This window comes from Danio aesculapii, chromosome 15 (assembly GCF_903798145.1).
Source record: "Danio aesculapii chromosome 15, fDanAes4.1, whole genome shotgun sequence".
Taxonomy (NCBI): domain Eukaryota; kingdom Metazoa; phylum Chordata; class Actinopteri; order Cypriniformes; family Danionidae; genus Danio; species Danio aesculapii.
In genome coordinates this window covers 47,028,305-47,039,520 of record NC_079449.1, presented here as the reverse complement: position 1 = coordinate 47,039,520, position 11,216 = coordinate 47,028,305, and the positions used below count along the sequence as shown (strand labels likewise).

Here is an 11,216-nt window from a genome sequence, read left to right as displayed (position 1 = left end):
GTTGGGAAACACTGAGGTAATTAAATACCTCATTACTTCAACTTAAATGGAGTAAGGGCATTTGGTTTAAGTTGCCTTCACTCACTGGCTTTTACAGCACTCAATTGGTTTGAGTTCTCTTCATTTATCGGGTTTTACTGTGCTTAAATTGCTTCGTTAACTCAAATGGATTAAGTTCACAGTACTCATTGGGATCCTTTATTAACTTAATTGGTTTGTTGCAATCGGTTTCCTCAAATGGTTTGAGTTAAGGTGCGGTCACACTTGACTTTTCCTTCCATAGACTTCCATTCATACGCACGCGAATGCGTCAGACCGGAAACGCGGGGTCATGCGTCGAGTTTCGCAGGTTGCTGCTGTGCAAAGTTCAAGCTTGGTGAACTCTGACCTGCGAAATCGCATCACTTGGCTGCGTGAGACCAATCGAGGATTAAAACACAACCTCTCTGGACAGAAATTTAAAACATGGAGCAATCGCTCGCTTTTTTTAATGGCTAATCATCTTGTTTAATCCCGCCCCTTTTCGCAGCGCCGTACGACAGAATTTCGCACACACAAAGCCTGGTGTGACCGTAGCTTTACCCTAACTTTTTGGGTTTTACAGCGTACTCTTCTGTCACGTTAGGGATGAAAACATTCATTCATTCATTTTCTTTTCAGCTTAGCCTTTCCAGCTGCAACCCATCACTAGGAAACACCCATACATTCTCTTTAACACACACACACACTATGGACAACTTAGCTTACCCAGTTCACCTATAACATGCGTCTTTGCACCCTGAGGAAGCCCACGCGAACACAGGGAGAACATGCAAACTGACCCACTGTGTCACCGTGCAGCCCAGGGATAAAAACATGACTAAATTAAACTGCTGTAAAACCTGATAATCTGTTAAACTACTGAATGTTTTACTCTTTATTTGCCAAATTTATAAATGATGTCACTGATTTGGTGAATAAAAACGCACAAAATGACGTATTTTTGATATAAAACGTAATTGTGGATGAGATGTTTTATGTTTTATCACAGTCTTGGACCTGTGAAAGATTAGTAACAACATTGGCTTTGATGTGTTGTTAGTTTTTGTACAGCGTATGATTTTCGTTTTGTCTCCCTAATTTACTGGCCTGACACCTTATAATTATGCATTTTTGATGGTTGGTGGTTTTCCCTGTTGGACAAAAAATTTAAAATTAATGAAAATCTAACAATGCATCAAAGGCAATGTTGTTACTAATTGTTCACATGTGCAAAACTGATAAAAGGTCAAAAAAATACAGGCCACAATTATTTTTTATATCTAAAACATGTCATTTTGTGTGTTTTTTCACCAAATCAGTCGGATCATTTGTGAATTTGGCAATTAAAGAGTTAAAATCCTGTAGTAGGGTTGTCATGATACCATTCATTTACGTTATGATACTATACCAGCTGAAGTATCACGATACCAAGTATTATTGCGATACTGTAATTCATAACTTAAATCTATCAAATAAAGAAATTTGTCAGAATTACTATATTTTATGGTATAATAGTCCTACTTGAATTGAATTCATAATTCCCTTATTATTGAAAAAGTATTTGCACATCTAAAGTGCTTTACTCTTTGTTTATTTGGTAGATAACTGACCAACAAAAAACATTAAAATAAAGATACCAATTATACCAAACAAAATACACTACAAAAAGATCGTTTTCCAATAAAATTAGGCTTTAAGAAGCGGTCGAAAATTGTTTCAACGTTTCCTGTTGCTCTTTTGGGTTTTTCAGCTATTGTTTTCTTTTTAAGAGATTGTTGCAGATGTTGTAGCTACTAAATCATATTGACAGGACCTGAAATGAACCGATTCAGATGTCCGTTCAAACTGAAGCGTCAGAAAACTTGCTATAGGCTACCATAAAGGCGCGAATTCGACAGTTTTGCAGCCTTAAAGGTTTCCACAGACTATTAAATTAAAATTATTTATTGTTGCACAAACGTGTGAGCATTTTAGTGACTTTCCACATGCTACATTATCTTTAGATAGACTGTTAATGACAATACTGCCGTTTACAAACTACAGTGGCACCGCCTGTATTTGGGAGCTTTAGTATCGCGAAACTAGCATAGCAGTGGTAAAACGTGCAACCCTGTCCTACTAACCCAAGTTAGTAGTTTTGATCAGGACTGAGGTTGATTAACAGATTTATGCAAAACATTTAGAAAAAAAATGATCTGATGCATTTTCACAGCAGTTTAATTCAGTGTATGTTTTCATCCCTATAAATAAAAGGTTAGTACATTTGTCCAGAGTTATTTTTTTTCATAATTCAGAGCAATTAGCCAAAACGTGTCAAAATAAGATTTGTCACCAAAAACCATTCTGCTAGCTTAAACACAGAGACACTTATGGCCAGATTATGACTCAAAATGGCCCTGGAGTGGATGAAAACATTCCCAGCAGTACATAAGGGTTAAAACTAATATTTTGCTAAACCCTCCAATGGCTTCTGACATTTGCTAACCATGAAACGGCATGTGCATCATTTGATGGTCCGTTTGTTGAATTTAAATTACATTGCATCTACAGTCCAACTAATTCTCATTAGATTATAAGTAGACTGTTAGGTTGGGTTAGGGTTAGTGTAAATTAACATGTACTGTACTAGCAAAGTTTCTTAAAGTCAGTTAATTAAATGTCTGTTGAAGGAGCATATCAACAGATATTATGGACCATCAAAATAGTTATCTAAAAGTTATTTCCAAATGTTAATTTAATATATATATATATATATATACACACACACACACACACACACACACACTGTAAAACCCCAAAAGTTAATGTAACTCAAACCATTTGAGGAAACCGATTGCAAAAATCCATTTAAGTTCAAAAAAGAATCCTAATGAGTACTGTGAACTTCATTTGAGTAAAGAAGTAATTTGAGCACAGTAAAACCCAATATATGAAGAGAACTTAAACCAACCGAGTACTGTAAAACCCAGTAAGTTATTTATAAGTTACCCAGTAAATTTTTCCACTGCAGCATGACTTTATATTCTATACTGGACATTATTTCTGTTCAGTGATGAGACTTTAGTCTAAGCAAAGTCTGACCTTACTGTCTTAATTAAATCATTAAAAATCAAGGCTTGATCCTATTTTATTTTGGTAAAATAAGCCTAATCTAGAGGTGTTTGCCTTTCATATACGCCACTTCTGATACCAAATGATCATCTAGAAGTGAAATGATTGAATAAATGAAGCTAAAAACAAATGTTGTTTTTTTTCTCTCGTTAATTTACACCTCTATTGCGCATGTTATTTTCTTACAGCAGAGGTCGCTGCTTCATATGTAAATACTTGTAGTAAAACAATCTCCATTCATGAAACTAGCATCATAGAAATTCAGCAGTCTGTATTAATTTTGGATATACGCGGGGCTTAAGTGGACGTTTTTTGTATGCTTAATAAAGTTTATCTAAACCAATTAATTTACTTTTTATCCAAATTTTAGTTATTTTATTAAAGTTTATACCAGATTTTCTCGTGTTACCCAAAACTATTTTTAATTACCTTAAATTTTTCATTTAAGAACTGATCAAATGACTAAACGGTTAATACATTTTCCGTTGATATAATTGTATTGATAATGTTAATATTAACAAGTCTAAGATGAAGTCAGTTCATTGAAAAAAAGTCTGGTGAATGGTTCTGCCGCATCATCATGGTCATGTGATATTTGTTAGTGTTCTCATCGCTGTTCAGTGTGAACCAATCACAGTCATTTGCGGTTAACCGGTAATTTAGAAGTAGGTAGTATTTCCAGTTGTAGGTTACAAAGTCGATTGGGTGTAAGTTAAGACAAAAACATGTCGTCTTCCTCTTAAATGAAGTTATGGTAGATTAAGAATGTAACGATTATTATATTCATTCCATCAATGTTTAACTTGTAATCAATAACTAGTGGGTTCAAAAAAAAAGTTGTTCGACGTGCGCGTTCGCGTGTTTTGAAAGCATCGACGTGCGCGCGACAGGACTGTTAACGACTTTCTACCTCACGAAACGTCGCGTCCTCCCGTAAACTGGAAACATTCAAAGTGTGTGTGAACTCGTCCAAGTTCAACTATTAAACAATAAAAGCTGACGGGCTGTTTAAAACTCGTTTCCAAATGTCCATGTTTGTTTCCCAGCAATTCGGAGTTTTGAACATCTGCGGGTTTTGAGCGCCTCTCTTCTTCGTTTCATTCGAGGTAGGTTAAGATTCGACCCAATAAAACGAGTAGATATGAAACAAATCCAGCTGTCGTTTTAGGGTTTACTTGTGCTAATATGTACTTTGAATGTTTCAAGTGATTAATTATACACTTATGCAGATTAGTTGTCGTTTTTAACTCTTGGTTTGCTCTCTCGTGACTTGTGAACGCAGTGTCGCATGATACCACAGAAAGGTGTCATCTTACTGCTAATATACCATTATTTTACTTTATTATTGTAAGTTAACTGCTAATATACCATTATTTTACTTTATTATTGTTATTTTACTGCTAATGTACCATTATTATACTTTATTATTGTAAGTTAACTGCTAATATACCATTATTTTACTTTATTATTGTAAGTTAACTGCTAATATACCATTATTTTACTTTATTATTGTAAGTTAACTGCTAATATACCATTATTTTACTTTATTATTGTAAGTTAACTGCTAATATACCATTATTTTACTTTATTATTGTAAGTTAACTGCTAATAGACCATTATTTTACTTTATTATTGTAAGTTAACTGCTAATATACCATTATTTTACTTTATTATTGTAAGTTAACTGCTAATATACCATTATTTTACTTTGTTATTGTAAGTTAGCTGCTAATATACCATTATTTTACTTTATTATTGTTATTTTACTGCTAATATACCATTATTTTACTTTATTATTGTAAGTTAACTGCTAATATACCATTATTTTACTTTGTTATTGTTATTTAACTGCTAATATACCATTATTTTACTTTATTATTGTAAGTTAACTGCTATTATACCAACATTTTAGTTTAATATTGTTAGTTTACTGCTAATATACCATTATTTTACTTTATTATTGTTATTTAACTGCTAATATACCATTATTTTACTTTATTATTGTTATTTAACTGCTAATATACCATTATTTTACTTTATGATTGTAAGTTAACTGCTATTATACCAACATTTTAGTTTAATATTGTTAGTTTACTGCTAATACACCATTATTTTACTTTATTATTGTTATTTAACTGCTAATATACCATTATTTTACTTTATTATTGTTATTTAACTGCTAATATACCATTATTTTACTTTATTATTATAAGTTACCTGCTAATATACCATTATTTTACTTTATTATTGTAAGTTACCTGCTAATATACCATTATTTTACTTTATTATTGTAAGTTACCTGCTAATATACCATTATTTTACTTTATTATTGTAAGTTAACTGCTAATATACCATTATTTTACTTTATTATTGTAAGTTAACTGCTAATATACCATTATTTTACTTTGTTATTGTAAGTTAACTGCTAATATACCATTATTTTACTTTGTTATTGTTATTTAACTGCTAATATACCATTATTTTACTTTATTATTGTAAGTTAACTGCTATTATACCAACATTTTAGTTTAATATTGTTAGTTTACTGCTAATATACCATTATTTTACTTTATTATTGTTATTTAACTGCTAATATACCATTATTTTACTTTATTATTGTTATTTAACTGCTAATATACCATTATTTTACTTTATGATTGTAAGTTAACTGCTATTATACCAACATTTTAGTTTAATATTGTTAGTTTACTGCTAATATACCATTATTTTACTTTATTATTGTTATTTAACTGCTAATATACCATTATTTTACTTTATTATTGTTATTTAACTGCTAATATACCATTATTTTACTTTATTATTATAAGTTACCTGCTAATATACCATTATTTTACTTTATTATTGTAAGTTACCTGCTAATATACCATTATTTTACTTTATTATTGTAAGTTAACTGCTAATATACCATTATTTTACTTTATTATTGTAAGTTACCTGCTAATATACCATTATTTTACTTTAATATTGTAAGTTAACTGCTAATATACCATTATTTTACTTCAGAACTTCAGAAATAGTTTGTATTAAAAGCTTTGAATATGTTGTTACAGTAGTAACTAACGTACATGTATACTGGATCCAATACTACTGATACAGGGGTTAAAGCGTATATAAGTTAACCTCCACAATTTTAATTGCTTTTATGCATTTATAACTTTTCTGTTGCACAAGTTAGTCTTTCTGAACAATTCTTTTCCTGTTTTAAAGAGGAAGTTTAAGAAGAGGTACACGCGGATGTTTGAGGTTGCCAAGTCATTGTGAGAGCTTTGAGTTGTGAGGTTGATTTGCAAACATGGGAAGTTATAATCAGATCCTCACTGTCGTAAAAAAGGCAAAGTGTCCCAGCAAATGCTATAAACGTTTCTCACAAATGGGTTGCTGTGTTCTCTTTCTCTTTATAGATGGCAAATGCTTGGACTTTATATCCTTGAACGTCACAGTTTACAAGACACTGAGTCACTGTCAAGGTACTGACGTTGTTGTTGTTTTTCTCTCTCTACGTAAGAAGTGTCACTCATGCATGCATTTACCAAAGGAAGTTGTTTTCTGCAGTTTTAAATGAATCATTGAAATATTTTTCTGTCTTAGAATACTGCATAAATTGAAAACGAGAGGTTTTTATTTGAAATGTGACTACTTATCACCCCTGTCAACTTGATAAATAAGTATTCTGTTTATTTACTTACACTTTAATTAAATTGATTCATTATAATTTGTCATGTCTGTTTCTCTGGGTGGTCCAGTTTCCCCCACAGTTTAAAGACATGTGCTATAGGTGAATTGGATTAACTAAATTGGCTGTGACCTGACAAAAGTCTTGTCGTCGATCTCAGTTGTAAGAGAAACAAATAATAACTCGACGTCTAGTTGATCATTTGGAAAAGTGTCAGAAGGTGAATTTTTCCGATGAATCATCTGTTGATCTGCATCCCAATCATCACCAATACTGCAGAAGACCTACTGGAACCCACATGGATCCAAGATTCTCACAGAAATCAGTCAAGTTTGGTGAAGGAAAAATCATGGTTTGGGGTTACATTCAGTATGGGGGCGTGTGAGAGATCTGCAGAGTGGATGATCAACATCAACAGCCTGAGGTATCAAGACATTTGTGCTGCCCATTGCATTACAAACCACAGGAGAGGGCAAATTCTCCAACAGGATAGCACTCCTCATACTTCAGCCTCCACATCAAAGCTCCTGAAAACATAAAGGTTAAGGTGCTCCAGGATTGGCCAGCCCAGTCACCAGACATTATTGAGCATGTCTGGGGTAAGATAAAGGAGGAGGCGTTGAAGATGAACCCAAAGACTTGATGAACTCTGGGAGTCCTGCAAGAAGGCTTTCTTTGCCATTCCAGATGACTTTATTAATCAGTGATTTGAGTCATGTCAGAGATGTATGGATGCAGTCCTCCAAGCTCATGATGGAGTCAGACACAATATTCATTCTCCACTGCAGCATGACTTTATATTCTATACTGGAAAGTATAGTCAAAAAGCAAAGTCAAACCTTACTCTCCTAATAAAATCATTAAAAATCAAGGCTTGATCATATTTTATTTAGCTAAATAAGCCTAATATAGAGGGATTTGCCTTTCATTTAACCCACTTCTGATACCAAATGATCAACTAGAAGTCAACTTATTTGTTGTTCCTAAAACTTGGATAGGCCACAAGACTGGTAGTGTACGAGTGAATGTGGATGAATGCACGAGTGTATGGGTGTTTCTCAGTGCTGCTGCATAAAACATATGCTGGAATAGTTGGCGGTTCATTCTACTGTGGTGACCCCTGTTAAAAAAGAAAAATGAATGAGTGAATTTTTCATGTGGGGTTTAGGATTTGAATAATATGAATGATGATGGGATTTTATTACTGATTTTTAATTTCTGATATGTTTTTGCACTAAAAATGTTCAATAAAATATTTTAAAAATAATATTGATAAAATGTTGAAAAATGTTGTCATATTTCTCATATTTTGCATGGAATTCTTTATTAGATTTTTTTTTTATTAGAAGATATAATTGATTCATTTAAAATTGGCAGAAAGTACCTTGCATGTTTACCAGGAAGATGTACCTTTTTATTGAAAATGACCATGATGGTTTAATATATTACAATATGCATTAAACTACACACCATTTTGGCATTTTAATCATTTAACTTTTCTTTTTTTAAATAAACCAGTAAAAACATGAATATAGTTTGTATGTGTGCTGTAAATGCAAATTTTAAAAGTTTGGTACACTTATTCAATTTTTCTGTCTGTCTGTCTGTCTGTCTGTCTGTCTGTCTAAAGGTTTTTACTTTATTACAAGAATGAAAGTATAATTTCTTCTGATATGTGTCAATCACATTTTTTGTTTGGCCTAATATTTTAGTTAAAATGAGGTAAAAATGACTGCTTCACTAGGGCTGCACGATACTGTGAAAATATGCAATGTTGTTGTGTTTGTGATGATGATGTTTCTTGTGATGTAACTAACTTAAAAAAACAACAAACTCTAAAACACTGCTATTTTATGGTGGCTCAGTGGTTATCACTGTCACCTCACAGCAAGAAGGTCGCTGGTTCAAGTCCCAGCTGGGTCAGTTGGCATTTCTGTGTGGAGTTTGCATGTTCTGGGTGGGCATCTGCTGTGTAAAACATATGCTGGATAAGTTGGCAGTTAATTCCGCTGTGTGGATGAAATGTCGCAAATTGAGCGTTTTGCACATTTGATGTACAAATCGCGTGAACTGCTTGAGTTGGAAAATCTGAACTGTAAAGCATATGCTGGATAAGTTGGCGGTTCATTCTGCTGTGGCGACTCTGAATAATGGGACTAAGGCGAAGGAGAATGAATGAATCAATAAATGAAAATAAAATATTAGTTTATACTAAAATAAACAGCACTTAAAAATGACATTTGTTGAAACTACACAATTCTTAATATTTTTTTGCTTACAACTTAATTGTTTATGTTCAGTCCAAGTTAACTTAAACTAGATTTTTTCATGTTATCCCAACGCCAATCGATTGTGTGGAACTCAGTATATTTTGACAGGGTTTCCGCAGGGTCTTAAAAGTCTAAAATTTAAAAATCGAAATTAATTAAATTGGCTGTTCTAGGTCTTAATTATTTTTGAGCTTATAAAGCTGATTTTTCGGATGTCAATGTAACGCTACCTCTAATGCTCATCTAAATTCTTTTTTGTTGCTGTTGCTTGTTTTTCGTGGTGTTGTAGTTCTTTATTTCACTAGTCCTAATGTAATTTGCTTTATTACAGCTACAAATAACTTTGAGAGACAATAACTTTATACACTTTAATTTTTAAAACTCAACTGAATGCTACCATTCACTTAAAGCTGTATTAGACATTGCATGAAAGATCTTTTTTTTTAATCTATAAAAGGGACACTTTAACTCAAATGATTTATTCAGGAATGATATTCAACAGCATTTTTCACATACATTCTTCATACACACAAAACATACAAGCATATTTTTTTTGCTAAATTTTTTGGACAAAATAATCTAAACTCTCCCATTGTTAAAACAACATAATAGTGTTAGTGACATTTCTCTGACGTCATAATGCAGGGGTCAACACTTATGAAACATTTTACTAGCCCAGTAAGGCCAGTGGTTCGGATCTTAACTTGCTCTCACAAAATGTTCTTTGACCCTGCTATAATGAAGCAAAAATGAATAAAGCAACAATGAAAAAACGAAATCCAAAGCCTATAGGTTTCAATTGTTAACCATAATTCTTTCAGACACTGTTATTTCCATCAGAAAATGACGGTCCAGTTTGTTCACTTTTTGTTGCGCCGCACTGCTATTAAAAGCCCTGCTTTATTTACAGGCTGGTTACTTATGGTGCGGCTCTCTAGAATTGCTGTTAAAGTCTTGTTCAAATAAGGAGCCTAACGTACATTCAACATTCTTGCCAATTTTATTTAAAGGGAAACAATAATAATGCATTAACTTGATTCCACCTGCACTTAAAGGGAGAGTTTACACAAAAATGAAATTCTCTCATCGTTTACCCACTCTCCACTTCTTTCTTTTCTACTGATGAACATGAAGGAAAGTTTATTGAACAATGCTGGAGCCATTAGCTATATTTCCATCTAAAAATGTGAATGAACTTTATGCGCATAACTGGATTATTGCATTAAAGACGTGCGAATAAAGCAGCGTTTCCATCCAACGACTCAAAGCAAACAAAATCGTCACTTCCTGATTAACTGGCGCCAAATATCAACAGTAATATCAGAATTTACTTCAATAGGAGAAGCTGCGTCAATCTTTTCTTCATCTAATAAATGACTTGCACCTCAGAAGGTAATCCTGACACGCAGTGAACGCGCGGTGGTGTTTGAAGGTGTCAGACGCGGAGCACAGACGCTCTTGATTCTGGAGGTCATTAATAATATAATAACACTAATACTGAAACGGTAAGGCGTTTTAGAATGACCAAAACAACATTTGAATGTTTTATAATGTGCTCAGCCTGCTGGTTTGTATGTTTACATCATCACATGATCTCATCACAAAATCACATGACCTTTTTTAATGCGCATATTTAAATTTGTGCGGTAAACGTGTTTCCATCGCAGTTTATGCGCATCTTTTCTTATGGAATAAAAAGTTTATCCTGCGCAGTTATGCGCATATGTTTTTTTATGCGCATTTTCTAAATTTACTCGCATCATGGCATTTCCCTCAAGCGGTTTTTTTATTAGCATATCCAAAATACTCATAAAAATAGGTGGATGGAAACATAGCTACTGACTTGCATACATAGGAAGCAAAATATCCTATGGACTATCTTCAGAATATCTTGTTTTGCGTCCAAAAAATTAATAATTTGTAAGGTTAGAACCACTTGAGTAAATGTTTTTGGGCCTTTTTTGGCAATTTGTCTGATGACCAGTAAAACATTACGGTCTGGTACATTTTAATGTCTCAATTTAAGGTCTGGCTCAATTTATTGGCCATTGACAGGAAAGACAAAATGTTAACCAGTTTGTAAAACCCCCAAATATTTTATATTATATTATAATATATCT

The 11,216-nt window shown here is 32.8% G+C and overlaps 1 protein-coding gene across 2 annotated transcripts in view; it reads left to right on the top strand.

Annotated features, from left to right (window-relative positions):
- The first annotated feature begins 3,998 nt into the window (after positions 1 to 3,998).
- The window catches only part of rffl (ring finger and FYVE-like domain containing E3 ubiquitin protein ligase), a 32,225-nt gene continuing 25,007 nt past the window's right edge, over positions 3,999 to 11,216 (top strand). The window contains exons 1-2 of one of the 2 annotated variants that reach the window (XM_056474142.1): positions 3,999 to 4,238; positions 6,555 to 6,620. The gene's annotated coding sequence lies outside the window, so the exon portion shown is untranslated. The remainder of the gene's footprint in view (positions 4,239 to 6,554; positions 6,621 to 11,216) is intronic. The other variant, XM_056474141.1, reaches the window with a different exon arrangement.